The sequence below is a fragment of the Balaenoptera acutorostrata genome, chromosome 4 (assembly GCF_949987535.1).
Source record: "Balaenoptera acutorostrata chromosome 4, mBalAcu1.1, whole genome shotgun sequence".
Taxonomy (NCBI): Eukaryota; Metazoa; Chordata; class Mammalia; order Artiodactyla; family Balaenopteridae; genus Balaenoptera; species Balaenoptera acutorostrata.
In genome coordinates, this window is record NC_080067.1 from 85,762,784 (window position 1) to 85,786,572 (window position 23,789).

The window sequence follows — 23,789 nt, forward strand, 5'->3', positions numbered from 1 at the left end:
TATTTGTGAGATTCAGTCTTGGTGAAAACAGTTTGCTGCCTCCCATCTGATGGGCAGTTGGGGTAGAGCTGACCAACCTCTTACAAGTCAACACTCACCTCCCTATTCAGAATGGCTTTTGTGTCCCTCTCTGGTTGAGGTCACTTTTCTATGCACTGAGGTGTATCTTCATAATACAAAGGCAGCAGTCCTGACCCAACAGTGTACAGATTTCGTTAGCAGTCCTGGAACTGTGCTTGACCTTGATGTGTTTCACAATGTGAGTCTGTACCAAGGTATATGGCTGTTGCACGGCACAGGTGGCCTTGAGAGCTTGGAGCATTCTCGAAGAGGACTCAAAGACAAAAGCCTCAGCCTCAAAGGGCTTCTATAAGGAACACTCCACAGACGGGCAGTGCAGGGTCACAATCTGTCCTATCCCATTTTCAAAGACCCACCTCCCAGTACCATGGCTCTCAGTTGTATAAACTCAGGCTCCATTTGTTTTAAAGGTGAGGAAAACACATTCCCGGATGGAGCCTCTGCCATAAATTTGGTACAGAGGCCCCAGAACCTCTAGTCCACAGCTCTGTTTAAACAGGAGGCAATATTAAAACAACCCAAGGGAAGAGGCCATGGTCCTGGTCCCTGAGGTGTGTTAACTTTCTTGGATTCTCGTCTTCTTGGGCCGAGTTGGAAGATGTAGGAATTCTCCATCATACTCAGTAAATGAGAAAGGATCCACTTGATCTCTGTAATCATCCAGCTCTAGAGCCAGAGAAGTGGTTCTCAGACTGTGGTCCCTAGATGAGGTCCAGCAGCTGCTTCCCAGGTGATTCTGATGCATGCTGAAGTTGAAGAACGACTGTCTAGACCAGAGCTTCTCATATTTTAATGTGGATACAAACCCCTGGGATCTTGTTAACATGCAGATTCTAATGGGAGGGTGGAGGGGGGGAGTCAAAAATTTGTATTTCTAACAAATTACCAGGTGATTCAGATATAGCCGATCTGCAGCCCATACTTAGGGGAGCAAGGCTCTAAAGGTAATACTGGCCGGTGGTGTTGCAGGGGCTGCCGAGAGTATCGTCTCAAAGTCTCAGAATTCTTTAGACTGTTGTTCCTGGGGCCCAACCAAATTGGGGACACCCTAGGATTCTGGACAGGATAGAACCTTGATACAAAATGGCTGAGTAGGTATAGATGGAAAGAAAGCCTCCATTGCCTGTTTAGGTTGCTATAGAAGGTTTGAGCCACAGAACTAGTTCTGTGGTATTTATCATGGACCCAAAGAACATTAAGTCTCCTCCTACAGAGGTACACACAGTTGCTGATTATGCTATAACATTATGACTTCTTTGAATTATCGCACTGATGGTTCTCTAAGTCCCTTTTTTGTTTGGTTTGGTTTGGTTTTTCCTGGAGCAGCGATCTTTAACTTTAACTTTTAATCGGAGCACAAGATAAATCCTGAGATGGTTTCTGACAGAAAAGAAGGCTTTGCCTTTGATTTATGCTTTACAATCTACAAAACGTTTTAAAGTCCTTTGTTTCAGTTGGTCCAACTTGGTACAACTAGAAGTCATTTTATACTCATAAATAACGTGGCGGTACTTCTTTCCTCAATTCCAAACTTCTTCAAGGGTTTAGGGCAGAAAAGGCCAGCAATCAAATAATTTCTCTGAATCCCCCCAGAGGTAATGCCTGCAAAGCTGCCCCACTTCCCTGTATGGCTGGAATCTGATCAGATCTGGAGATGGAGATTGGAACAAACACAGTTTTATTTGATCAGTTATGTGATCATGGCAGCCTCATTCTTTCACAGTGCAAATTGCATTTGTGTTAGGGAAATATGGCACTCCTCCCACTCCATTCTGGATTTTTGTTGAGGTCCTGTACTGGTCATATTTCATTCCCTCTCTGGGTCCTGCATCCCTAACCATCAGGGTAAAGTCTAGTGGTACATATATACAATGGACTACTACTCAGCAATAACAAGGGATGATATAGCATATGGGCGATAGAAGCCATTCTATAGAAGAGTACATGCTATATGATTCCATCCACATAGAACTCAAGAAAATGCAAACTAATTTATAGTGGGAGAAAGCAGGGAAGAGGCAGGAGGCAGGAGCTGCGGAGGGGCCGAGGAAACTTTTGGGCATGATGGATATATTCATCACCTTGACTGAGGTGATAGAAAGGACCAAGGATCACTGGTGGATGAAGAACTGATACTTGCAGGGGGAGAGTCAGAGAGAGACAAGCTGCTGAACAGGGAAGAAATCTTTGAGAATCTCCTGCTGTGCACAGGGGAGAGAGTGAGGGCTTCAGGCAGCTCTGCTGTGCTGTGAATAAGCCTGCTTTACTACGGCATTTTTTAAGAGATGAAGTAAAGATTTCAATCACTTTTCTATTATTTCTGGTTGTCAACAGAGAACTTCCCAGCTTTCCATTCTGCAGGAATCTAAGAGCCGTCACAGTGGCTCCTGTACCTTCTCCCTCTGTCAGCTCCTGCTCTGTATTTCTGTCCCCTCCTTCCTCGATCCTGCAACTCCATGTCTCCTGCGCCTCCATCTCTCCCGAGCCTCCCTCTCTCCCGCGCCTCCATCTCTCCCGAGCCTCCCTCTCTCCCGAGCCTCCATGTCTCCCGTGCCTCCATCTCTCCCGAGCCTCCAGGTCTCCCGCGCCTCCATCTCTCCCGAGCCTCCATGTCTCCCGCGCCTCCATGTCTCCCGCGCCTCCATCTCTCCTGAGCCTCCATGTCTCCTGAGCCTCCATGTCTCCTGCGCCTCCATCTCTCCTGCATCTCCATGTCTCCTGCACCTCCATCTCTCCTGCATCTCCATGTCTCCTGCACCTCCATCTCTCCTGCGCCTCCATGTCTCCTGTGGCACGCTCCTCCCAGCCTCTGTGGGACTTGGTTTGCCTGAGGGGTCGCTGTTCTCCTGCAACTCTCCCTCTTTGATTCTTCTTTCTCCTCCCTGTTTTAACCTCTTCTCTCTTCCTCCCGACCTAACGTAGAATTATAGAAAAGTCTGAAAATTCGTGGTGTTTATTTTTTAAAGTATAATGTTCTCTGTTCTTTACAAAAAGCAAATTAACTGCTTTCCAATTTTCCAAGGACAACTGTTTTTTAAATATGTCAGGATTTAGCCTGTCCTCCTTGGGGTAAAGTTTCTTTTTCTGTTTCTCTAAACTTTAAAAAAATTGAGATATAAATCAAATGTCATAAAATTCACCCTTTTAAAGCACATAATTAAGTGGTTTACACTATATTGACAGTTAAGCAACAATCACGTTTCAGAACATTTTCATTATTCCAATTCTAGAACATTTCTATATCTACAAGGTTATTCATTGCAGCAATTTTTGTAATAGCATGAGATTGTTCATCAATAGGAAGCTATTTATATAAATAATGGAATATCCATATAATGGAATACTATATAGTCATCAAAAAGAATGAGGAAACTTTCATGTACTGATATACAGCAGTCTCCAAGATATATTGTTAAGCAGAAAGAATGAGGCACAGACCAGTGTAATGGTATATGAGCATTTGTTTTTTCAAAAAGAGAGAATAACAGAACAGCTATACAATTCCTTTGTATATGCATTAAATATCTATGGAAGGATGCACAATAAAGTGATAACTTTAGTTGCCTATGGGAAAAGAAACTGGGAAGCTGAGGCCAGGGCTATGAGTAAGAGGGAGACTTCTCATTGTATACTCTTCTATACTTTTGAGTTTTGAACTATAAGAATATATTACATTTCCCCAAAACTTTTCATTAAAAAATCCAATTCAGCAAATACTTATTGCAAACCTGCTCTTATCCAGCACTAAGTGCTAGGTGTTGCCTGAACCTACGTCATCTCCATCACTAAGTTGTGAGCTCTTTAGGGACAATGAGGATAGTTCTGTCTCATTCATCTAGAATAGCCTTGAAAACACAAGCACTTGAAATGTTTTGCTAAACAAGGGATTGGTCATTACTCTCCAGATGGGTTTTCAGTCCTCCATTGATATTTGGGTCCTTCAAAGAAGAAAACACTTTTTATGTGCCAGGCACTACATGAGGTGCTTTTTTTCCCTCTCTCTCTCTCTCTCTCTCTCTCTCTCTCTCTTTTAACAGCATTCTCCATTCTATAATCATAGCCAATCCACAAAAGACATAAAATTCTCCATTTTGAAAATGTGAAAGCTGATTCTCAGAGAGGTTAGGCAAGTTGCCCAACATCACACAGCTAGTAAGTGTCAGAGTTGGGATCCAAACCTAGGTTTGTCTGACTCCAAAGCTCATGCTTTTTTCATGGTACCACACTGAGGAGGAAATTTAGAAAAAGCCCCAAGCTACACCTACCTGACTCAAACCCTCCCCATCAAGAGGGCAGATCCCATGAGTTAGTGGCCAGGTATGGAAGCACCATTTAAGGAGAGCTGTTTGGTTCCTTGCCCTTGACTACCCATATGCCTGAAACTCTACCACTGCAGTCCCTACCTTACTGTGGTGATGTCTTTTAGGTGTTCAACACCTACTGGTTAACATCTATTTTTAAGTTCCTTTTGAAAAAGTTACAGAAGCAATATATACTGATAAAAAAATGAAAAACACTTCCTGACTTCAAGCCATACTATAAAGCCATAGTAAACAAAACAGTATGGTACTAGCATAAAAACAGAAAAGAAGATCAGTGGGAAAAAACCGAGAGCCCAGATATAAACCCAAGAATATATGGTCAATTGTATTTCACAAGGAAGCCAAGAATACTCAATGGAGAAAAGACAGTCTGGGAAAATTTGTGCTGGGAAAACTGGATATTCACATGTAAAAGAATGAAACTAGACCTGTATCTTATACCACTCACAAACATTAACTTGAAATGGATTAAAGACTTATATATGTAAGACATGAAACCATGGAATTCCTAGAAGAAGACATAGGAAAAAAGCTCCTTGACATGGGTCCTGGCAATGATTGTTTTGGCTATAACACCTAAAGCACAAGCAACAAAATCAAAAATAAACAGGCAGGACTACATCACACTAAAAAGCTTCTGCACAGCAAAAGAAACAATCAACAACATGAAAAGACAACCTATGGAATAGGAAAAATATTTGCAAATCATGTATCTGATAAGGGGTTAATATCCAAAAGATATAAAGAAGTCAAACAACTCGATAGCAAAAAACCAAATAATCCAAATAAAAAATGGGCAAAAGATAGACACTTCTCCAAAGAAGATATACAAAAAGCCAACAGATACATGAAAAGATGCTCAACATCACTAGTCATTAGGAAAATGCAAATCAAAACCACAATGAGATATCACCTCAAGTTAGAATGACCATCATCAAAAAGACAAGAGAGAAATGCTGGCAAGGATACGGAGAAAAGGGGACCCTTGTGCACCGTTAGTGAGATTATAACCTGGTACAGCCACTATGGAAAACAGTATGGATCCTCAAAAAAATTAAAAAGTAAAACTGCTATATGATCCAGCAATCACACTTCTGGGAACATATCCAAAGGAAACAAAACCACTAACTTGAAAAGATATCTGCACCTCCCATGTCATAGCAGCATTATTTACAATAGTCAAGACATGGAAACATGTGTCCATCAAAAGATGAGTGGATAAAGAAGCTGTGGCTGGGACTTTCCTGGTGGCGCAGTGGTTGGGAGCCCGCCTGCCAATGCAGGGGACACGGGCTCGATCCCTGGTCTGGGAAGATCCCACATGCCTTGGAGGGACCATAAGCCTGTGCACCACAACTGCTGAGCCTGCGCTCTAGAGCCCACCAGCCACAACTACTGAGCCCGCGTGCCTGGAGCCCGTGCTCCACAACAAGAGAAGTCACCGCAGTGAGAAGCCCGCGCACTGCAGCAAAGAGTAGCCCCTGCTCACCACAGCTAGAGAAAGCCCGCACACAGCAACAAAGACCCAGTGCAGCCAAATAAATAAATAAATCTTAAAAAAGAAAGAAGTTGTGGCATATATATACAACAGAATAATATTCAGCCATAAAAATAAGGAAATCTTGCCATTTGTGACAACATGGATGGACCTTGAGGGTATTATGCTAAGTGAAATAAGGCAGAGAAAGACAAATACTGTATGATCTCACTTATATGCGGAATCTAAAAAAAACATGAAGCTCATAGAAAAAGAGATCAGATTTGTGGTTACCAGAGGAGGGGGTGGGGGAGGTGGGGAGCAGGAATTGGATGAAGGTGGTCAAAAGGTACCAACTTCCAGTTACAAAATAAATGAGTACTAGAGCTGCAATGTACAGCATGATGATTATAGTTAACATTGCCGTACATTATATACGAAAATTGGTAAGAGAGTAAATCCTAAGTGTTCTCATCACAAGGAAACATTTTTTTCTTTCTTTTCTTTCTCTCTCTTTTTTTTTTTTTTAATAAATTTCTTTCTTTATTTATTTTTGGCTGTGTTGGGTCTTCGTTTCTGTGTGAGGGCTTTCTCCAGTTGCGGCGAGCGGGGGCCACTCTTCATCGCGGTGTGCAGGCCTCTCACTATCGCGGCCTCTCTTGTTGCGGAGCACAGGTTCCAGACGCGCAGGCTCAGCAATTGTGGCTCACGGGCCTAGTTGCTCCGCGGCATGTGGGATCTTCCCAGAGCAGGGCTCGAACCCGTGTCCCCTGCATTGGCAGGCAGATTCTCAACCACTGCGCCACCAGGGAAGCCCTTCTTTCTCTTTTTATTGTATGTATATGAGATGATGGGTGCTAACTAAACTTACTGCGGTAATCATTTCACAGTAGATTTATGTAAGTCAAACCATTATGCTGTACACCTTAAACTTATACAGTTGAGTATATCAATTATATCGCAATAACACTGGGGAAGAGAAGAATAAAAAATGAAAAAGATACACAAATATAAAGAGCAAAGAGTGACTGTCCCGGTTACACAACCCTTCACCATCTCTCAAATGATAAAAGACACACACACTGAAAGGCTAATAGTATGTTTTTGCTTTTCTATAGTCTTCATTTTGCTTTTCTGAATTTTCTATGATGAGGGTGAGGTAGAAATAATTTTTTTAAAGAAAAAAATAGGTTTTTAAAAAAACAAGTTTCGTTAAAGAAGCCCAAGGGCTTTCTAAAGTTAGGGAGGCAATTTCTATGTGTGTTGAAGTCCTTTCCAATGACCCTGTGAGGTAATTACTCCTTGTTAAATAGAAGTATTGGCCTAACCTGCTGGCCTGGTGTGACCAAGGACCAGCTCTGCTCCACTGCTGGGTGAGGCTCCTGATGGAAGACTGTATCCTGGAGTCCCCTCCCCTCCTCACTTCCAGGGTTTCAGATGCCAAATCAAGTCAGCTCTTTCCCACAGAAGTGCCCAGGCCCTCCCTCTGCTCCACACCCTGACTCACCCCAGCTGAGCTCTCAGGTCTCTGTCATCCATACACCCACTCCTCCCAATGACAACGGTTCTCCTTCTACCAAAGCAGATGTACCACAGGGCTATCCAGCCCAAGGGACAAAACAGTGAATAAGATCTTTGCTCTCTAGAAGCCAAGAGGGAACGGACGATTACTGTGTACCTACTACGTGCCGACCCCTGAACGCTACACTTTCATGCATGATTTGTACCCAGTGCAGTCCTCACAACCACTTTCTGAGGAAGGTATTTATCTTTGCTTTGTAAATGAGGAAATTGAAGCCCACAGGTATTAAGTAACTTGGCCGGTATGAAACGATCAAGCAAAATATGTTAAGGGCCGTTGAGAGGCACAGAAACGTGACAGAAGTTCTTCTAAAGATTACACAATGGTGGGGGAAGTCAGGCAGGGCTTTTAGGTGTTGAACAAGAACAGGAAATTGTGTACATTATAGAGAGCTGACAGTATGAGAGGGACCTTGTTAGAGAGGGCTGAGGCAGGACCCTCACCCCGGGGCCTCACGATGCTGTGAGATTGATCAGTGGATAAAGGAGGACGTACAAGGCTATGCAATAAGAACTCAGACACTGGTTCCTAGGGGGTGATTTGAGATGCTGTGATGTGATAAGATACAATGTGATGCAATTATATACTGTGATACATGCAGAAAGCTTAAATAAGTTTCTGGCATATAATAAGCACTTTGTAAACATCACCCACTTTCTGATGCAGCTAGAGCAGGGAATGATATAAACAAGGTGGGAAAACAAGAAATAATGTGGTGAATTCCAGGAATGCTGACTAGACCAGTCTGGTGGAAGAGAAGGTAAATTCAGGTAAATTGAAGGAGTTTTGACAGCCTAGGAAGACTGCATTCTATCTTGAGCTCCACTACCAAACAAATCTTTCTAAAACACTATGGAAAACCTCCCCTATTCCAAAACATTCACTGGCTTCCCATTGCCCTTAGAATAATGTCCAATCCATGCAGCTGCCTCAGTAGGGGTAACCCTGGAACTCTTCCCTTCAAGGGAACAGGCTTTTGAGAAAGGTGGGTGGAGGAGGGGATAATATGAAGGAAAAGACTTGCCACAAACATATCGATCCAACAAGGGAAAATAAGGTGTCCCTTTAGGGTCAGTGCAGAGGACCTCGTACACTTTGCCGAGGATGAAAGGGGAGGTGAGAAGCCTCACTCTTTTCTAGTTGCTTCCGAAAATTTCTTTAAGAAAGGTAAGTGCCTTTGTGACTCAAAGATAAAAGGCTGGTTGAGGGCAGTGAAATATCTGGGACCACACATCATCAGTTAATGAGCAAATGGAAACAGCCTAGGAGGGACTGTGAAAGGAGCCTCTGGGGTGTTTTGGGTTTGGGGGAGGGGAGGGTTGTGACCATGAGGGAGGGCAGAGCTGACTGGGGAAACCGGGTGGGGTGTGATGAGGTTACACAGAGAACAAACCTGGAGAAGCCCTCACACGGCCTTGGGCTTAGAGCTGGCCCTGTTCACCTGGTACACAGGAACGGTGCAGAAAATGTCCCTTTGCTGAGAATGTCCCTTTTGTCCCTTGCTGAACATGGAGGCTGCTAGGCTTTGTATAATTTATGAAAACTTTTTTGGCTCGTGCTTCCTACTGTCTGACTTTGCTCTCAGGGGAGTTGTCGGGCAGACATCACTCACTCCATAAGGCTGCTTGCGGATGCCAGAAAGCTCTTTCAGGCATGCCCCAGCACACTCCCAGGCCCAGCTGTGAGCATCAATTCCCTTATTGCCAACAAGTCATTTAACTCCTCAGTAGAACTGCGTTAAGACCACAGTCAGCTTGGATCACCCAATCAAGATTTTATTTCCTGGACTAACAGACCCTCTCTTTCTTGCCACCTGCTCCTTGAGACGCCACGGATGGAGGCTCTTCTGCAGTGATGGATAAAGAGGATGGCCACGTCTGCCTCCAGAGAGAGTCCCAGAAGGCGAAGGGATGGAGCTGAGCAGGTTAATGAGACAAAACAGGGAAAATAAACCAGCTTCTTGAACTGTATGGGTAACTAACACCAATCATCTGAAGAATGAGGACAATGTAAGTTTTTTTCTCGTCTGAGTGTGTCCAGGCCATTTTTTTTTTCTTTTTTTGCATGCCTTAGTAGGTGGTCATGGGATGCACTAGCCAAATGCTATGTGGGGTCCCATGCTTAACAATCATTATTTCATTTAATTCTCACAACTCTGAGGTGTAGACATTACTATTCCTATTTTATAGACGGAAAGCTAAGGTTTGGTGTGGTTGGATGGCTTGCCCAAGGTCAAACAGCTAGTGGCAAAGCTGGGGTGCAATTATGAGTCTGTCTGAATTCCAAGTTCATGCACTTTCCAGTACATTGTATAAACCTAACCTCCACACCAGGAAAACCCAGGCACAGACCAGGCATGGGGAAGACCAGAAAGCCACAGAAAGCTGAGCTGATTTCATGTCTAAGAGCAACTTGATGACAGAGAAGGACTTAACAACAAGGAGTTAAGGAACCTGGGTTCTAGTCCTGACCTCCAGGTACTAGATTTCAGACCTTTGAGGAGAGTGACTGTGTTCCTCTCTGAGTTGCCCGCAGGTGACTCACAGGTAGCAGGTGCTGGGTACCTATCAGTGAAAGCAACATGGACCAGCTGTATATCCTTGACCAAAAAAATAGCTACTCTCAGCCTCAGATTTTCATCTGCACTAGGTTCAAGTTCTGGATCTAGACGATTGCTAATGTTCCTTCCAGGTCTAACATCCCATGACCTGTGAACTTCCTGGATGAAGCTGGGGAGAAGCTGGGCTAGAAATGAAGAAGGCGGATCTGACTTCTACCTGCAATGTTCAGGTCTTCGCTCCTACTGGTTCTGGTTTTTATCTAGGTCTTCTAGGGCAAAGCATTAGCATTCTTTTTTGTTAGTTTTGGTTTTGTATTGTTAATTGACTCCCCAACTTGTCCCACCCATACGAACAGAAATTTGTGTTAAATAAATACAAGCTTCAGTCTCAGGAGGTTTACACGTATCTCCTTTGGTATGGCTGGACTCCTATTAACCCCAGTGCTATTCTGATTATTATGGAGGCTGGAGTCCTCCAGGGACTTGGCTTTAAATGGTGCTGAGTTCATCTGAAGGTACCCACCCCCCGACTGAAGGGACCATGCCCTGAGAGCAAGAAATACCTTCCCTTGCTTATTGTACCTTCTGGTTTCCTGGGAGGCTTAGCTTCCTAATGGTTTCCAGACCTGTGGCACCATGGGTTCTTTTCATTTCTGTGTTTTCCATCTTTGCTAATGAAAGATGGGGAGCGTTTAGAAAAACAACTTCCTCATTGGCCTGCTAGGCCTAAGTGAAGAACAGACAGGGAGCGCTTATCAGCTCCTCTGGCACACCCCCTCCCAGCGTCCTTTCATTTCCTGCCCAATATTCCCGAGCCACAGGCAGCCATTGTTTCGAGAACCGCTGTGCTTGGAAGCCTGGGTACTGCGGCCTCCCAGAGCTTCCTGTTGTTACAAGGCCCCGCTTTCCTGCTGAAAACAACGGCACTTCCCTGCCTGTGTAACCCTTTTGGGGCAACTCATTTCTTCCATGAGCTTGTTCCGTGCTTGCAAATACTGGATGCTCATTAAATTTATCTTATTTAGCGTTTTCTTTTTTCTTAGTATACAAGTACTGCAAGTAGAAAAAAATGTAAATACAGATGAGCAAAAGAAAAAAAAAAATCACCAAATCTCACCCTCTTCTATTAGAACTTGAAACCTCTTTAGTGGTCATGGTTTATGACTATTCATCAACATACACAGAATTTACCCTGGACCCAGGGCCAACCATTCCCAATGGTTGAAACGGAGGCAGGGAATCCTGCCTAGAAACCAGCCTCCTAGAGGTTCTCATACATTGGTGTGCAAAAGAGGCTCTCAGCAGCTTAAGAAAAGTGCAGCTTCCCAGAGATTCCCCTGCAAATTCTCGGGACTACTCTCGGAGAAAATCTGAAAGAGATCCTCTTAAAAAGTTTGTTAAGGGCTTCCTTGGTGGCACAGTGGTTAAGAATCCGCCTGCCAATGCAAGGGACATGGGTTCGAGCCCTGGTCCGGGAAGATCCCACATGCCGTGGAGCAACAAAGCCCGTGCGCCGCAACTACTGAGCCTGCGCTCTAGAGCCCGTGAGCCACAACTACTGAAGCCCGCGTGCCTAGAGCCTGTGCTCCGCAACAAGAGAAGCCACCGCAATGAGAAGCCTGCGCACCTCAACGAAGAGTAGCCCCCGCTCGCTGCAACTAGAGAAAGCCTGCGCGCAGCAACGAAGACCCAACACAGCCAAAAATAAATTAATTAATTAATAAAAAAAACCACTGATCTGATTGCGTCTGTCCCTAGCGAAGATCAAGAGCCACATCGGGGCACGCTCGGTTCTTTGTGATCCCTTCGCCCACACTACCCTCTCTAGTCACAGCAAACCCCCCATGGGTCCCTGAAGCCCATGCTTCATGCCCTTGCGTCCTCCTTCTTCTGACTGAGATGCACCCCCCATGCAGATGCTCCACGGTCCTTCAGAACACTACTCAAGAGCCTTTCCTGTAAACTCAAATAGAGTAAATCGCCAAAAAACAGGACACAAAGCTCTGCTGTATGGTCTAGAATTCTGGACACTAGTTTATGATGCAAATCAAGATAGTCTAATTTCTTTGAGTTTCTGGTTTTTGGCCTCAGGGAACATAGTTGAGGGATATGATATAGAGTATTTTGGAGACTAACACTCCTCCCTTCCCCACCTTTCTCTCTGAATCTCTGACACATCACAACAAAAAGATATGCTCCTCCAGAGACTGCACCTTTTCCTTTGCAGGGAGTGCATTATTCTTTATGTAAAATCAGGCAAAATTAATGGCGATCTGCGGTTTGTTAAAACAGCGAGGTATGATGATATTCAAGCTTTTATCCTGAGGTTTTGCAGCTCATGAATTACTTAGTATTCTCTGAACGTCTCCTGTGCAGAACTAGCCTCATTCAGAAGCCAGATACTATAATTCCCCGAGCCTGATCACTCCTTCCCTTACCACTCTGAAACTCCTCCTTTCAGCTCTGTTTTTAGACAAGATCCTCACCAGATCTGTTTAGGACTAAGGCCAAATGATAAAGATGGCACGAAGGATTACTGTCAAAGTTCTGGGCACTTTCTCAGAAGAGGAGCAGTCATAAATAATACCTAAAGAACAGACAATTAATAAAGAAAATGCTACTTTACCATGCAGACACTTACTTCTAGAGTTAGGGAAGCTAGGTATCAACCAGCTTTCTATGCTTTTAATTCCTAACTTTTGGGGAATTCCCTGGCAGTGCAGTGGTTAAGACTCGGCACTTTCACTGCCGTGGGCCTGGGTTCAGTCCCTGGTGGAACTAAGATCCCATAAGCCGCGCAATGCGGCCAAAAAAAAAATTTTTTTTTTCCGAACGTTTGTTCTCCTCACCTTTTCCTTAACAGCTTCAAAACTGGAATTTTCTGCTGCTTGTTTTTTGCTATAGAAAATGTCAGTGGTCAGATCTGATCCAACGGTAGCCCAAGAATGGGCAGTTTTTAAATGGTAAGGCTCAGGTTCTGATCCCTTTTCTTGGGTACCCAGAAGGGGTCAGGGGAGGGGTCAGGGCTTCCACCCTGGGTTCTCTGGCACCAGAGGGCAACAGCCTGTGCTGGGAGTAACAGCCTAAAGAGGCTCCAAATGGGGACTGAGTCTCTACCCAAGCTTGCACACAAGGAGGCCACTGTAAAGCTTCCATGAAGAAAACCATGGCGAGAAATTGGTGTTTTAAAAGATCTGTCAGTACCAATTACAGTGAGGAGAACCTAGAAGCAGAGAAACCTTCTGGGAGAGAATCTAGGTACAGGGTGACTCACCACCAGGTCACCTCTTCGGGGAAGCCATCCCTGATCCCAAAAAGGACTGAGTACTTATTATATAGTCTTAGAGCAACCTGTACAAAATTCATACTTGATTGAGTAGGTTTTGTTTCTGTGTTTTTAAACATCTGCATTTTTTCTATTCCGTAAACTCCATGAGGAGCTATGTCCATCTTACTCAATTTATAAGACACCGCCCATGATCTAAGCTCATAGTCTAGTCCTCAAGCAGCACGCAGAACAAAGCAAAGTGCACACACGGATGGATGATGAAAAGAAAGGCGGGGCCAGGTGCGTGAGCATCAGCTGGACCTTATGTAGGACGTGGCAAGATGACATTGTCCTAGCGAGGATCAGATTAGATGCAAAGTACACATTTGTTTCCAGGGCTTTTTTCCCTTCCCAGCTCCGTATTTATTTTCTCCCGCTCAGCCATCCCATCCCCACCTGCAAGCATCTGCTCCATACTCCATTCCTGATTTCCACTGGTTGGTCAACCAGAATCCTGGAATTTTGGACTGCCAGAGTTGGAAGGGACCTTAAAATCACCTGGTTGAACCTGCTTGATTCAGTGTCAGGAAACTGAGGCTCCAGGAAGTTTGGGGACTTATCCAAGGTCACTCAGCTGGACAGCGGTAAAGCCCTAGCGTTAGAGGGAGACTGAGAAAAGGGTACAGGAGTGCTGAAAAGTCATTAGGGTTTCCTTTCTTTCTAGTTTTGAGGATTAGGGTTTAAGTGCCTGGAAGGCCTCTCTCTGGTCCAGACAAACACTTTGGTGTCAGAAGTAATTTAGGGTATTTAAGCTGAGGTGCACCCTTAGCAGTCAAACCAAATTAAGTATGTTTATTGGATCTTCACGTGTAAAACACTGTGCCAGATTTTGGGGATTCAAAGAAGTATCTTATAAGACGCTGCCCGTGACCTCAGCTTATAGTCTAGTGAGTTCAATTACATGCAGTTAAATTGTGGGTAGAACAAAAACGTCAGGAAGAGTTCTTTCTTGTTGGTTCTCCATCTGTCAGGCAGGAGTCAGCTGGGTTTAATGATATCTTTCTGGAGAGAGAGGAAAAGGAGGCAGCTGCCAGAGGCTTGTCTCTCCCCTTCTGAAAATGTGCTTTCTCTTCTTAAAAAGTGAGTAGCTGACCCTGAGCAAGGAGGAGGGGTTTGTTTAGTGTCTTAAAGACTCCATGATTCCCGTTTAAAGAGGGTGTGGCCTTGCAGTGGCTTAAATTCCCTGAAGAGAAAGAGACGGAATAGCAGCCTTTCAGGGCGCTCTCCCAGCAGTGTGGCAGGTGTGGCCTGGGGACACAGAGCAAAGCAGGCCTGAGCTGGTTGAGGAGGCTGGGGAACCTACAAGGAGGATCAGCTCTATATGGAGGATAGAGCAGCTCTGGTACCCTGTGGAGGACCCAGTGGACGGCAGTCGACTGCTCAGGATCCAGGCCATGTGATAGATTCTCAATCCAGGGGATCTGAGAGGGATTGGAGAGGACAGGCAGTGAGTGCCCAGGTGTCCACATAAAGGAGGTGGGCAAGGGCTGACAGAGCCCTTCATGACTCAGTCTTGAGAGCAGACTTCACGGTGTATGTCCCGACATCTTCGTTTGGAGTCACTTGCTTAGCTCACTTAGTAGTCCTCTCTCACTTACCTTCTCTCAAGCATCTGGGAAGAGGGACAGATCAAGGGAAGAGAAAAAGGTCCCTGCCCTAGTCTTCTACATTGTTCAAGCTGTGCTCATGTCCCACCCCCACCATGAAGGCTTCCCAGACTCATCTGTCCATCAGGTATGTTTTGGCAGCCACTCTATGTTTTGGGTGCTGCATGCTAGTCGTCAAAGATGCCACGGAAAGCAAAACAATAGGCCCCATCTTCAGGGAACTTAGAGTCTGTAAGAGGGAATTCATCTAAATGAATCTCCTCCTCTACTGTTCCTGCTTAAGGGGACGAGGTCTGGAGCCATCATGCCTGGATTCAACTCCTCCCACTGCCACTTTCTGCCAGTGAGATGTGGGCATATCTAGAGGTCGATGCCATAATCCTAGTGTGCCGGCTGGGTGCCAGGTTCTGCCTGTCGTCCTGTGTAATTACAGATAGTAACCCCTTTCACTTTACAATGTTTCCCAATTTGGGTAAAGAATCATATGCTTATAAGGTTCAGTCTCCTTATTTGTAAACTGGAGTTAATAATAAAGTCTACCTCATGGGATGAGATTTAAATAAAATAATCTGAAAAGTGCTTGGAACAATATCTCAATAAACTTCCAATACATATTGAAAATTGCCATTGCTGTTTGTATAGTGACTATCATCCCATTGGACTTGGTCGTCTAGAGTGAGTGGATCCTTATATCCAGGACTGTTTTACTCCTCTCTGGATCCCTAGCGCCCAGCACCATGCCCTGCACAATGGCGATTTTGACTCCATGGCTTCCCAAAGGAATTGTGTCACAGGCTTTAGCCACCCAAGGGTACACTTACAGAATAGCTGATTGGTGGCCTGTCCAGAAATGCTGCTTCCTATCTGGTATCAGACAGAATCACAGGAGAATGGAGGATGTTCTCCTAATTCCCTTTCTGAGTAGGGTTGCCAGAGAAAATACAGAACACCAGTTAAATCTGAACTTCAGATACATGATGAATAATTTTTAGTGTAAGTATTTTCCCAATATTGCATAGGATATATATTAGAACATGATTTGTAATTCACCTGAAACTCAAATTTAGTTGAGTGTCTTGTATCTTTATTTGCTAAATATGGTAACCTTATTTCTGAGTGCATCTCCTACTGTTTGCTGTCCCTTCCCCAAAGCAGTGTTCCCTTTAAGCCTCACACTCACAAAGCCACATCCATAAATATTCCCTGACTCCTATTTACCCTATTGACCCACCTTAGGCCTATCCATGGGATACCTCTCATGATTTAGCTCCTCCCAACAAGATGATGAACTGAGAAAGGGGTGGGGCAGCGCCAGGTGTGCATGTGTCAGGGAGCCAGAATCCTCACTGGGTCAGAGGCATCAGGATGTCCAGAAGTGTGGGTGGGCTCCCCTCCCAGTAGAGATGAGCGGAGGCTATTTCCCCACCTGGTCTCTCGGAGAGAAGGGAGAGAGAACAAGGATGAAGCCAGTCTTGACAACCTGATCAGGTTTCTCTTCTCATAGGTTTCTTTGTCTTCTAAGCCTGCCTCCGCATGTTCCCACCTCCTGGTGGCCCTTCTCCTTGGCTACAAACTATATTTTTGACTGTATGAGTGGGTGGATGGGTGAGGATATTTTTGCAGCACTCTTTTAGAAAAGGTGGGAGCAAGATACCAGGGTATCTATGACTTGAGGGAATATAAATTTTTGGAGTACCACCTCCTTTTTCCTTAGAACATTTATTGTGTGCCAGGCACTGGGCTAAGTATCTCATATGTATTACTTCATCCAATCCATACAACCCTGCAAGGCAAGTATAACTATCCTCATTTTACAGGTGAGAAATCAGGGGCTGAGAGAGGTTTACTGCCTTGCTGATCATCATTTGGTTTGCAAATAGTGGAGCCAGTATTTAAGCTGAGTCTCTCTGACTCTGAATCCCTCTCTTAATTAGCTTCCTATTATTGCTCCTTTTCCAGAATACACCCTGGCACCTACTAGGTGCTCAATCACTATTTCTTGAACGGATGCTTGACTGAATGTATGAATGAATGTATCTAGACTCAAGGAGCCACACTTAACCTCTGTAGACTCACCAGACAACGATCACCAAAAGAATGATTTATCTTTCTACATATTTTTGATTTTGAAAATTCATCAAAGTGTAATTTGTGATCAAATATTTCATGGCTACTAATTTCATTACAATATTTGGTGTATTTGTTGTTAAATGGAAATGTTTTGGTTGTGGGTCCTGAGTTCCACAGACCTTGATGCTCCTAGTTATAGTTTGCATTTATTACAGTGTTCTGGGGAAACATATTCCCTGTGTAATTCAGGAGTCAGCTGGATTTTTGAGGAATCATCCTTGTGGGATTCTCAAATCATAGCCTCTGGCTGGTCACAGCCTTTTTAAGAATTTTACTGACACATGCTCTGACCTTCAATTTTATGTGAACCAGCAGTAACCAACCGTCTCTGCATAGCTCTGAGTATTCTATTGAGAAATTTATTTTTTCTTTTGATCTTGATGTACATTTGGTATTAATTTTTTTCTTGGTGTGTTTCCATTTACACATGAATGACCTCAGTTTGTTTTTAGCAGAGCATTGCTACAGCTGGATGAAGATGCAGGGCTTATTAAACAGAAAAAAATCCTTGAAGCTGCTGGCCTAGGACAGAACTGCTTTTTCAAAGCACATACTGTCATAGCACACATTCTGTTACATACAAATACACACACACACACACTGAGTCAGAGGACATCAGGCTGTGAAACACAGAGGGACTTTACTTTGAGGAATGTGACAATGAATATAAAGAAGTAAAACAGTCATCATCTTAAGAAAAAAGTGATGGGGACCAGGTTGGGTACAAGCTGTGCTATGCAGTCTGGTATGGTTTAGATCATCATTCCAGGAATGCCCAGAGCTTCTAAGTCTTGTGTTAGAAAGTGAGAGGACACCTGGGAGACCCCTGAGAGGTAGCAGGAATGTCTTGTGCACAGATTTCTGGTTCTTACATAACATCAGCGAGGGGCTTTTCAATTGAGATATGTGCTTGGACATGCATTAGCATACTTCAGAGAAGAGCAAGGCAGAATAATACGTATGGGATTGTCTCATATTCTTGGCCATATGGTCAACAGAATTAAACTGTTCCAGAAAGAGAGTCACTTAAATTCCTCCTGGAGACTGCAGCCTTAGCTTGTGTGTGAAAACAATACCCACACTCACACTGAGAACTAGGATGGATACCTCATATCTGTGAGTTTTGATCTGATCCTCACAACACCCTGTAAGGTAAGAATCATCATTCTCATTTCCAGAGGAGGAAACCGAGACTCAAAGAAAGAGGTCCCTTGTCACATCCCACAACTGGTAAGAGGCCCAGGCTCTGTCCACCCCACGTAACTATTGCTATTCGACGGCTGATGGGGTCAAATGGCGCCAATTCTCATAGACACTAGAGCTACTCCTATATCTAATTAGTCACTAAATCGTACTGGAATTATATACCGCATTTGGAAGAGATACCTCTGGAGACTTTTGTGGAGCTCCAAATTTGCAGATACCACTAGAGCACTGAATTTATATGATAAAATGAAAAGACAACAAGTCACCTTAAGAGATGGCCACTGGGGTGAGCTAAGCTCTTTTGCTGGCTAAATTATTAACTTCTATACACCAGACCCTCAATGTCTGCCATAAATGTGTGGCTCAGCAAAATTAAAAATGACTACATGACAAGTATCTCACTGTGGTTTTAATCTGCCTTTCCCTAGTGGCTAATGATGGTAAACATCTTTTCATGTGCTTATCCATCTGTACATCCTCTTCAATGAAATGTCTGCTCATATCTTTGGTCTATTTTCTAATTGGATTGTTCAGGGGTTTTTTTTATTGCCAAGGTTTGAAAATTCTTTATATATTCTATACACTAGTCCTTTGTCAGATACGTGGTTTGCAAATATTTTCTCCCGCTCTGTAGCTTGTCTTTTACCTCTTAACCAGGATCTTTTGCAGAGCAAAAGTTTTTAATTTTGATGAGCTCCAATTTATCAGTTTTTTCTTTTATGGATCATGCTTTTGGTGTGAAGTCTAAGAACTCTTTGCCTAGTCCCAGGCCCCAAGGATTTTATTTTTTTTCTAAAAGTTTTATAGTTTTGTATTTTATATGTAAGTCCATGATCCATTTTGAGTTAAGTTTTGTGTAAGGTTTAGGTGGAGGTTCATTTTTCAGCCTGTGGATATCTAATTGCTCCAGCACCAGTTCTGGCAAAGGCTATCCCTCCTCCATTGCATTGCCTTTGTACCTTTGTCAAATCCGTTGGGTGTACTCATGTGGGGCTGTTACTGGGTTCCCTAGTCTGCTCCAGTGGTCTATGTGTCTATCCCTTTGCCACACTACCTTTATACTGTAGCTATGTACTAGGCCTTAATATTGGGTAGAGTGATTCTTCCCATTTTCTTCTTCTTTTAAAATTTTTTTTTTTTTTTTTTAATTTTATAGCTACTTTATTTATTTATTTATTTATTTTTTGGCTGTGTTGGGTCTTCGGTTCGTGCGAGGGCTTTCTCTGGTTACGGCAAGCGGGGGCCACTCTTCATCGCGGTGCGGGGACCGCTCTTCATCGCGGTGCACGGGCCTTTCACTATCGCGGCCCCTCCCGCTGCAGGGCACAGGCTCCAGACGCGCAGGCTCAGTAGCTGTGGCTCACGGGCCCAGCCGCTCCGCGGCATGTGGGATCTTCCCAGACCAGGGCTCGAACCCGTGTCCCCTGCATTAGCAGGCAGATTCTCAACCACTGCGCCACCAGGGAAGCCCCCCATTTTCTTCTTCTTTTTCAAGATTGCTCTACTATTTTAGGGCCTTTGTTTTTCCATATTAATTTGAGAATAAGCTTGTCTTTGTCTACAAAAAAACTTGCTGGGATTTTTTTTTTTTTATTAAATTTTATTTATTTATTTATTTTTGGCTGTGTTGGGTCTTCGTTTCTGTGCGAGGGCTTTCTCTAGTTTCGGCAAGCGGGGGCCACTCTTCATCGCGGTGCGCAGGCCTCTCGCTATCGCGGCCTCTCTTGTTGCCAAGCACAGGCTCCAGACGCGCAGGCTCAGTAATTGTGGCTCACGGGCCAAGTTGCTCCGCGGCATGTGGGATCTTCCCAAACCAGGGCTTGAACCCGTGTCCCCTGCATTGGCAGGCAGATTCTCAACCACTGCGCCACCAGGGAAGCCCACTTGCTGGGATTTTGATAGGAATTGCATTAAACTTATAGGTCAATTTAGGGAGAAACTGACATCTTTCCTATACTGAGTTTGTAAGAACCTTTTGATTTGTTCCTTCTCCACTCCTGTAACTCCCACCCAAAGGAGAATGTCATTAGTTCATGTCTGAATTACCTGACTAACTTATAACTCACCTTTGGATTGTGTTCTTCTGTTGTCCCCATTCATCATTTTTATTTTTTTTTTATTTTTTTTTTATTTTTAATATTTATTTATTTATTTATGGCTGTGTTGGGTCTTCGTTTCTGTGCGAGGGCTTTCTCCAGTTGCGGCAAGTGGGGGCCACTCTTCATCGCAGTGCGCAGGCCTCTCACTATCGTGGCCTCTCCCGTTGCGGAGCACAGGCTCCAGACGCGCAGGCTCAGCAATTGTGGCTCACGGGCTTAGTCGCTCCGCGGCATGTGGGATCTTCCCAGACCAGGGCTCGAACCCGTGTCCCCTGCATTGGCAGGCAGATTCTCAACCACTGCGCCACCAGGGAAGCCCGTCCCCATTCATCTTGTATATTGCTGCCAAAATAATGGACCTCAAGCCCTCCTCCACAAAGTTCTTGTCTGGGAGTCTCAAATGGCTTTCTACTCCAGACCCAGGCTCAGGTTTACCCTCTCTGCAAACTCCCCAAACTTCCACTTCTCATTCATTCTTGATATACCCAGTAATTCATGACTCTGGACCTTTCCCTATTCCTAGAACTTAGCCAGGAATTCCTTCCACACTGTGAAGCTAATCTGTTTCCATTTTCTTCTAACAATTCAAGCTTACTCCACACAAGAAATATTCCCGAAATAACCCGGTCACCTTGTACGTGCTCATACACAACAGCATGCCCAGCATAGCCAACATCCAGAGCAGGTCCTTCTTAATGCCATCTTCCTTTATATAAAGGAATTATTTTCAGCAATAAGCATAGAAGAGTAATACAGTAATAATTGTTCATTGTTATTTTCTTATTTTGTTCTTTCGTTTTAAATCAATTTTCTTGAAAAGGAAAAACAGAATTCTATTTTAAAGATATTCATATTCAGTAAAGTGTTTCATGTATGAACTAAAATTTGCACTTATGAAACAAAAATATTATACCTTGTAGTTTACACTCTATTTCACTATTTTAAATTTTGGCCATAAATAAAAACCTCAAGTTCTCATATAATGACTTAAGTTTTGTTTCCCCCTATTTGTAATCACTCTGTTACTGTTGTTTACTTGACACCTACTGTTTAGATGCAGGAATGTGTAGAACCACGGGGTTGGAGACACAAGCTGCATCTGAAACAAGCTCAAACTATTCAAACCAATATGAAACGATTGTTAAAATGAACACCTGTAGTCGAATCCACATGTGTTAGGGGATGGCTGTACAAGTTGGAGGTCTCCAGGCTAACGTCCTTGTAGAATACAATGTTTATTAAAGGACAAGTATTAAAAATGTACCAACATACCAGATATGTTTGCACATATATTACTAAAACTCACAGTCCCTCAAAATATTAAACATAGATTTACCACATGATCCAGCAATTCCACTCCGAGGTATATCTACCCAAGAGAAATACAACATATATCTGCTCAAAACCTCATACATGAATGTTCACAGCAGCATTATTCATGAAAGTCAAAAAAGTGGAAACAACCCAAATGTCCATTAACTAACGGATAGATAAATAAATCGTGGCATGTCCACACAAAGGAATGTTAATCGACAATAAAAAGGAATGAAGTACTAACACAGAATACATGGGTGGGCCTTGAAAAGAGTCTGTTAAAAATAAAATAAGGGGCTTCCCTGCTGGCGCGGTGGTTGAGAATCTGCCTGCCAATGCAGGGGACACGGGTTCGAACCCTGGTCTGGGAAGATCCCACATGCCACGGAGCGACTAGGCCCGTGAGCCACAATTGCTGAGCCTGCGTGTCTGGAGCCTGTGCTCCGCAACAAGAGAGGCCGCGATAGTGAGAGGCCCGCGCACCGTGATGAAGAGTGGCCCCCGCTTGCCACAACTAGAGAAAGCCCTCGCACAGAAACAAAGACCCAACACAGCCATAAATAAATAAATAAATAAAATTAAAAAGAAAAGAGAGAAGTAAAATTTTATATAGTTAAGTGAGTCTTCTATAGACCTTTTGTTCAGAAATCACTGTTTTTAAACTCAACCCCAGGATCTAGATTCCCTGTACAGTTGATCAACACAGAGCGCCCTATACTGATGAACTGTGAACAATCCATAGATATGTCTGCTGCTCTTTCCAAACCCAAAAGCAGTAAGAGCCCCTGTTCCCATGGCTTTGGAGACACTAGCCCCGTGGTTATCCCACCTCCCAGCCACGGCCCAAGGCCGCTGCTCCTCTGAGTCCAGATTCCCACGGCAGCATGGCTACCACATATGGCCCTTCTCCTGACTGAACCTCCAAACCCTGCGGGAGCCTATGTGTTCTCCCCCTCCACACCCTTCTCCTCCTGTATCCCTCTTCCCCCCCACCTCACAATGCCACCAGCTCCACCTCGGGAGGACACATTTTCCCAGCAGCTCCCAGACCTGCCCACTACCCTACCCAGCTCACAAGAGATTTTGTCTCCACTTTGAGGGTCGGAGTTAGGGTTCTTGGAAACCTCACTTGCCTCCTGGCAATGTCATAAGTGGTTGTCAGTTCTTATAGTACTACAAGTGCTATTTTTAAAGGACTTTCAGGTACGTTGTCTCCTGTGATTCTTGCACTTTTTACAAGCTAGACATTATTTCTAGCTTCTAGAACATTTTCTTGACATTTTCGCAATTTTGATGATAAAACCGAGGCTCAGAGAGGTTAAGTAACTTGCCCCAAATCACACAGCCAATAAGTAAAGGAACTATGATAGAAACCTATGGCTTCTGCTTCCTATTCCAGTTCAGTATTACACAGAGGAGTAAACCACAATGAAATTATAGTCTGCATAGACTTTTGTTGATTGGCCTTGGAGCCTAACCACCATTTTAGACCTTCTTTTTTCCATGGGAAAATGCATTTCAAATTCTAAGCATTCAATGTGCAAGTGTTCCCCTGCAGCATAACTCATTTTTAATTTGGGGGCTGACTCTATCATCTCTCCACCAAAGTTTCATTTTTATTGATTCCGTTATTACACTGGTCAGGACCCAAAGGGAAGATTCAAAACAAAGATTTTGGAGTCAGGCTTGGGCCCACCACTTATTAGATGTCACCTCAAGCAAATTACTGAACCTTTTTGAGCTTCAATTTCCTCCTCTGTAAGATGGGGGTAACATTATACATATAGGATTATCATATGTATATTACCTGAATAGGCAGGTGTGTAAAGTGCCCAGTGTGGTGCTTGGCACTGAGTCCATCTGCAGTAAATGTGTAATGTTGCTTTACAGAGTGACTACAACCCGGAATATATCTGCACTGGCCAGGAAGGGCCCCTGTTTATCCAGTTGTGCAGGTGAAATTAGTAATAGTGCCCCCTTCCATTCTTCAGGTGCTCCAGTATGGATGATAAATTACATGGTTACCTTACCTGCAGATGGCTGGCCGGTAGGGCCCAGGAATAGTGACTTTAGGGGAATCACA

General features: G+C 44.0%; 1 protein-coding gene and 1 long non-coding RNA gene across 3 annotated transcripts in view; one reads left to right on the top strand and one right to left on the bottom strand.

The window, feature by feature from the left end:
- ARHGAP31 (Rho GTPase activating protein 31) overlaps window positions 1-23,789 on the bottom strand; it is a 113,993-nt gene that overhangs the window by 49,616 nt on the left and 40,588 nt on the right. The gene's annotated exons all lie outside the window — the stretch shown is intronic.
- Window positions 9,154-10,413, top strand: LOC130708099 (uncharacterized). Its single transcript, XR_009008125.1, has 2 exons — window positions 9,154-9,471; window positions 10,154-10,413. It is a non-coding gene; the product is annotated as an uncharacterized LOC130708099 (long non-coding RNA).